Raw genomic sequence first — 7307 nt, 5'->3', positions numbered from 1 at the left:
ATGGGTTTTTTTTACAAGTTCTGATAATTGTAAATGAAATACCATCATAATTAACCTTTTTCTCTGTGGGGGAGACCTTATCTTGTGCAGGATATGGATAAGGAGAAAAGGGAGCATTCTTTACACCCCTTGATTGGAAAATTTGTTTTGATCACCTGTGTGAAGTTCATAGGCCAATCACCCTTCCCAGAAAAAATGTTTCCAGGGAGGTGCTGAACCAGAAGCTGACTCCTTCGTGCATTTTGCACAGAGTTTCATAATTTTTTACACTATCCCATTGTAGTACTATGATTCCACTTCAACTTAAATGATGGATGGACTTTGTAGTTTGAAGAGGCACCAAAACTCTTTGGCTGAGAATTCTGAATATCCCTCCCTGGACTGCAGCTCCAAAAATTCCATAGGATGAAACTATGGCAATTGATAGCACCAGAATTATATAGTGTGAAAGGGCCCTTGGTAATTTCAAAGGGCCCTTGGTGTCTATTAAACAACAAGTTGTTTACCTTAAGGACAACTCAGGCAATGCTGCGTTTGAGTGAGAAGCTAAGCCTCAGTTCTCTTCTTCCTACTTAAAGTCAAGCCTTGAATATGGATTTTAATATCCTGGAATTTTTATATGTTCCTGCTCATGTACTTCGGTTCAAGTTTTTACTAGTTATGCCTTCTTGCTTGTGGACTTATGTTGCTTGTGGACTTATGCTGTCCTGAGTCATCTTCGGGCTGATATGGGCGGGATAGAAATAATGTAAATAAATAATAATACCTGTGATTTCTGGCTGTTCCTGGACTTTGTCACCTCTGGAACTTTATGAGACATTTGGATTACTGTTTGGTTATCACCTGTTGCAAAACCTTTTTGGATTATATATCTTTTTCTCTTATTCCTACTTTTTATATTATTTTATATGTTTAATGATAAACTGTTTGCTTATATTCCTGGACTCTTGTGTAGTAAAGTGGCCATAGCTGTTTCCAGGCCTGGAGTGCAACACCTAGACATTAAAAGTCAGTCCTGTTTGCACATATCCCTACTGGAACAAGAAACTTTTTTTGTTGGCAAGAGATTTGCAACTGCTGCAGAAAAGATTTTATTGGCAAAGATTCATGAAGTTCAAAATTACAATTACAGTGTTAACTTTCATTTTAAGAACTCCTTTCATGAAAAATACATATCCCTTTCCCAAAAGGTTGTTTCATGTTGCAGTAACAACCTTTTGTTTGCAGTAAGAGGTACAATAGTGAAAACAATGGCCTGAAAGGCAATGCCCAAAAACTTCAGGCTGCAATGGAATTCATATCAAAAATATAGTATTCTGGTTGTAGAAATCTTGCCTGAACATTTTTTTTAAAACCATTGACTAATAGCACATTCAGTATATATCTTCCATCACATATTAGGTAACCATCACATATTAGGTAACCAATGGAGAAATGTAGTGCTTGGTAAAGATGATAGCAGTAGGAAAAGGGGGTGGTGGACTGAAAAAACCAACACAGACAAAAGAACATGAGAACATATGTGTATAGCAAACTGCCACTAAATAGTCTTTTATATCATCATCAGAAAAGTTGTTGCTGTCACTGATGTTTTGTAATTTATAGAACATGATTGCATACCCAGTGCTGCTAATGTGACATTATATAAGAAAAAAATAAGTTGCACAGAGTTCTTGTGGGTTTTTTCGGGCTATATGGCCATGTTCTAGAGGCATTTCTCCTGACGTTTCGCCTGCATCTATGGCAGGCTTCCTCAGAGGCCTTCGACAATACAAGTTGCACAGAGTTAAAACAGGAGCTTTTATCACTTAAATAACATTAGATGCAAGCAGCACAGGGCATATGCCTGCACATAATGAATGATCCATTCTTATGTTCTGGCACAGACCATAACATGAAAATGAAAATTAATGCTGGTTCAAAAGTGACCCCAATAAGACTTCCAAAAAAGGAAATGAAAGTAAATAAATGTTCAGGATATGTTCAAATATCGAGTAACTTTAACTCAGGAATGTTTAGGAAATCATTTGTTTCCATCATTTATCTATTTCAGGAGTGAGGATGATACAACCCTCCAGATTACAGCCACCAGCATTCCAGACCATCAGTTTTACTGCTAGACTTACTAGGACTTGTAGTCCAACAATATATGAAGGGCTACACAATGCCCATCCCAAACTATATCATTATAGACTTAGATTTACAAGTAAACCTGAAAGATAATGACCATTTACTTGACTTCTCAAGACATGAAGAGACCATTTATCTTTGTTCCTTTTGAGGCTAGGTCTTCAAAATATTTAGAAACCCTATCTTCAAATAATGACTAATTCACCCCTAGGTTTTGGCTTGGATATATTTCTTCCATATTCGGATTATTCATCAGTTAACAGAGGATTCTTGTATAAATTGTTGTTAATGAGTGTCCATTAGTGATCTCAGGCAGGCTGAGTTTATTATTTCAGAAGATAAAGTTCAATGAATCATTTGGGATGATACTTGGTTGGGGCTTGCAATCACACAAATGCCACAGGTGAAATAACATCATATAGGGAAATGCTTCTCAAAGTGCAGATCCATGGACTGGTGCTGCTCCAAAAGCAATCAGTTGTAATGGGTTTCCAGGAAAGAACGAAAAACTAGTTCTACCTAATAGGTATAAATTTGGTGCCAGTCCTTGGTTAATTAGAAGAATTGTGATAGCATGGAAATCTCAAGTTTAGGACATCCATGTTGGTGCTGGGTATCCATGAGATGCGAGAGATTTAAACTAAAGGAAAGATAGGGAGAAAGATTTTTAGAGTTAAATGTGACCATCACAAACATTGCAAAATTTATTTCATAAATGTTATGCTGTTTCTCAATACCAACGTGCAATACCAGTGGGTTATAATCTGAGCAAGAGAGTATATCACCCAGTAATTATAGAATGAAGTTCCTACCTTGCTTGAATCACAGACCACACCTTTGGGGGATTATATATTTCTCATGTCGTTCCTGAAGGCTATTCTACCATGACTCATAGCTAAACTACGGAACAGACAAAAGATAGTCAAGGTGACATCATGAGATCTAACATTACTTCTAGTGGCTTCAAATCCTTACATCTCAGCATCAATATTAGCACCGGGATTGTGGTGCAGCTGGCTGAGTGTCAGCTGCATTAAGATCACTCTGACCAAAAGGTCATGAGTTCGAAGCCAGCCCGGGCTGGAGTGGGTGTCCAGCCATTGTGTAGCCAGTTGTTGACCTTTACAACCCGAAAGACAGTTGCATCTGTCAAGTAGAAAAATAAGGCACCACCTTGTGTGGGAGGCTAAATTTAACTAATTTATGAGGCCATAAAGAAAAAAGACTCCGGGGAATGTGGAATGCAGAAGAACTTCATCGGTGTCGCTGATGGACGATGAAAAGCAGCAGCTCCCCTGGCAGCCAGAAAAAAGTTAAATAGCCTTGGTGTATTTGTGTGTTAAACGTTGTTTGTCAAAACTGGCATTGAATGTTTGCCATATATGTGTTGACTATAATCCGCCCTGAGTCCCCTGCGGGGTGAGAAGGGCGGAATATAAGAACTGTAAATAAATAATAAATAAATAAATATATGGATAAGTGAATGCACAATTATCTCCAGGCACTTGTTTGTCTCTTGCATTACTCCAAACTTGTTTTCTTTTACATGTAGATCAAACCCATCTAGCATAGGCATTTTCATTGTCCATATTTAGGTAACATATTTTCTCCTAATGTGTCTGGAGTCACTGGAGCAGTGAATGTTCTGTCTGGGTTTTAGGCTCAGGGACCTATCCAAGGTGCTGAATCATGTCCCAGTGCTCATTGTATTACTGCTGCAATTCCTAAAAGCAAGTGGGGGGAGAAATTAACCAGCCTCTATGGAAGGAGCCAGGACTGCAGCGAGAAAAATTGAGGGTGGGGTGATTTTTTTAGCGACTGATTAGAAGTAGTTCCATAACACAAAATAATTTAAATAGTATGGTTCATTCTATATTTTATATAGACTTAATTAAAACAATTTTCTTGTTTTCTTCATGGGGGGCTTCAAATCCCTCCCATGGCTTAGGCTTTGCCTACCAGTGGTGGGTGGGCCAACTTGGTTGCTTCCACTATATCAGCTATTGCTGCAAGTAATGACTGAATAAATTGTAAAACGTTGCTTGAGATAGTGCTTGCAGTTCTGGAGGGACTTGTTTAATTTTTGCTTCTCATAGACTTAGCAGGGAGATTGGGTTATACCCAGTTAAAATTCATGAGTAAACCAGGGGTTTTTTTAACCTGAAAAATTTGGAGGGGGAGGTTGAACCCCTAAACTCTCTCCCACCTTGGCTACAGCCCTGGAAGGAGTCCTTTGCCATGTGTACCATATGCTGCTGGTGGTCCTCCAATACCTTGGAGCCAGGATACATGGTCTGTTCTGGCCATCAATTGTATCAAAATTGGAGGCCTTTTGTTATCTTCCATTGGACAACCTTACCTCTCAATTGTGGCTCAAGGTGAGTTACAGAATATTTAAAACATATAAACATTGTTTAAAAAATGCCACAAATACACATGTTAAAATGTATTTCTATAAAAGAATGGCTCATATCTCTCTTCACCTCCTTTCCAAGATGATAAATTAGTATTCCTAGCTAAAACATATCCTGCCTCAACATAATATGAACATCTTGTTCTCAATAGTACCAAATATTGGCTTGACGCAGACTCTTCCACACATTCCTTCACAGCATTTCAGTTCATTTAGGCATTGGTAATCAGAATCACAGTCGTTCGGTGGATCCAGCATCCGGCATCTTCCAGCAACAAATGGACAGAGTCCTGGCTTCCCTTCAATAGAAAGAAGAAAATGTGCAATGAAAGACAACCTTTTATTTTCCCTTGTTCTAATCTAATCTTGATTTGCCAAATGCTGGACTAAAAGATCTTATCCATGTGATGCTGCCCACATTGGTATAAGCCCTAGGGAATGGGAAATATCTCTCAGCCTTATTGTAGTATTGACAACATAACTGAAAGCATCACTCCCTTCTGATGTCAGTGCTGCCATTGCTGAAAGAGTAAGTGGAGAGGTTCAAGAAGAAAATCAAAAGAGGAAGTGAGGATCAGAGAAAAAGAATGTGAGGGGAAAGAAGAGGAGAAGGGGAGAAAAGAGGAGAAAATCCATATGGTGTATAGGATCAGAAAATTGGCCTCTGACCTGGGAGAACTTAGTTTAGCTCTACATTGGGTCATGAAACTTTGTTAAAACAGGTTGGACAGAATGATATGAAGGTGAAGAAGTAAAGAGAAAGCAAGGTACTCCATTAGCAGAAGTGAAGGAGTTCTTCTGTAACCTGAGATACTCATTTCAGCAGAAGGTTGTCTTTGGACTTACTTCTTGGGATTTGTGGACCAGATGCAGCAGGCATGGCTAAGGAAATGACAAGGAGGCTCACAAGAAGGAAGGCAGCCAGTGTCTTCATGGTTGCAGCAGGACTCAAGCACAAGCACTGAGAACTGAAGTCCACTTTATACTGATATGGATGAGTCAGGAGATGATGATCATCATCATCTCACACCCTCATGTCCAGCCAGTGCATCTTGCTAAGTGAGTTCTGTTGTGTAGTATTTCTCATTGACATTCGTTTCTCTCTCCCTCCCTCCTCTGGTTCCAATTTAAGGCTAAACTAGGGGTGGAACATTTGTCACACAGTTTCCACTTGTTTTGCTTTTGCCATCAGCTGTATGGGAGGAAGCTAATCCAAACTATTACATAGGATGAGCTTTTTTCCTCTTGCCAATAGCAGGCACAGAAGGGTTGGCTCACATTCAGAATGTGGTAGCTGCCAAGTAGTCTCCTCCCCCTTTTTATGCAATCAATCATAATGTAAAAACTTGCTTTTATCTCATCCACCACTCCTCAAGTCATAGACATTTGCAAAATACTCCCCTGTAAACCCGACTAATGATTTATCCTCCACCTAATTGTCTAATTTTATTAATAATAGTCATGTCTTCTCCTAGTCATTTATCCAAAAGCTCACCTGATCTAAGGGCAGTTTAAAGCTGCTGTTATTCTGGCATATATAACTGATAAACAGTTCCATACAAACTCAAATAATTTTTCTTTTATTTTTCCCCTCCCTGATCTTAAATTGTTCCAGTTAAACTATGCCAAATGTAAAAACTTTCTTCCTCATGCCAGTCTCATTGTGTCTTTTTCATATAATTTTTGCTGCATTTGTCATATTATTTTATTACCCATTTTTACTTGAGTCTAATGCACCATCAAATCTAACGCACACCTCAATTTTCACAAACCTGAAACCAAAAAGAGTATTTGCTGCCAAATGTAATGCACAGCAGCAAAATGTGCAGTCTTTGTAATTTGGCCAAAAAAGTGTGCATTACAGGTGTTGCCTGCTAAGAACTCCTTCTTTGAGATCAAAAGTATTGGAACACCAAAGCTTCCAGAAATGGGGGAAAAACCTTGGAGTGCATCTATGCTGTAGAATTAATCCCCTTTAACTGCCCTGGCTCAGTGCTATTTCACTTCTGATTCCATCTTCAGAAAAATGACAAGCCACAAGTTATTTTTCTGCATCTGGTCCACAGCAAATTGTATGATGGAGAAAAGGAATTCTGTAAATACAGTAAAAAAAAAAAGGAAATATTATTTTCTAGTAATTAACTTTTTGCTTTGAAGAATCACATGATTTTAATATAAATTTATCAAATCATAGAGATTCTTTATAAATAGGTTTGGATAATAAAATATTTATATCAAGTGAGGATTAATCATTCAGTCAAAGTTTACAAGATACAACCAGTAAGCATGCAGTATCTATATTCAAGACACACCTAGCCTTTGTAGGTATGATTAAATTATAAGTACATTTGCATTTACTAGCAATCACCAGATAAAGCAATTAGTTTCTGACCTATCTAACAGCAGGAAGCAGAAATTGGAAGTGGGCAAGGCTGGCAAGTCTTTGAGATGCAGGGCACAGGATGGTGAAAAGAAAAAAAATAGTTTTATTTATGAAGAACCATTGTATAAAGGATGTGAACATTCAGGGTGTAAGTCAGTGTTTCTCAACCTGGGGGTCGGGACCCCTGGGGGGGTCACAAGGGAGGTATCAGAGGGGTCATCAAAGACCATCAGAAAACATAGTATTTTCTGTTGGTCATTGGATTTCTGTGTGGGAGGTTTTGCCCAATTCTATCATTGATGGGGTTCAGAATGCTCTTTAATTGTTGGTGAACTATAAATCCCAGCAACTACAACTCCCAAATGTCAAGGTCTATTTTCC

General features: G+C 38.5%; 1 long non-coding RNA gene across 1 annotated transcript; it reads right to left on the bottom strand.

Moving 5' to 3' along the window:
- Positions 1 to 1774: 1774 nt before the first annotated feature.
- Positions 1775 to 5591, bottom strand: LOC132772607 (uncharacterized). The gene is made up of 3 exons (XR_009631235.2): positions 5390 to 5591; positions 4699 to 4842; positions 1775 to 2770 (listed from the first exon to the last, which is right to left on the bottom strand). It is a non-coding gene; the product is annotated as an uncharacterized lncRNA (long non-coding RNA).
- Positions 5592 to 7307: the final 1716 nt, after the last annotated feature.

This window comes from Anolis sagrei, chromosome 4 (assembly GCF_037176765.1).
Source record: "Anolis sagrei isolate rAnoSag1 chromosome 4, rAnoSag1.mat, whole genome shotgun sequence".
Classification (NCBI taxonomy): Eukaryota; Metazoa; Chordata; class Lepidosauria; order Squamata; family Dactyloidae; genus Anolis; species Anolis sagrei.
Note: the sequence above shows the minus strand (reverse complement) of the source record. Positions and strands in the feature narration are given on the sequence as shown.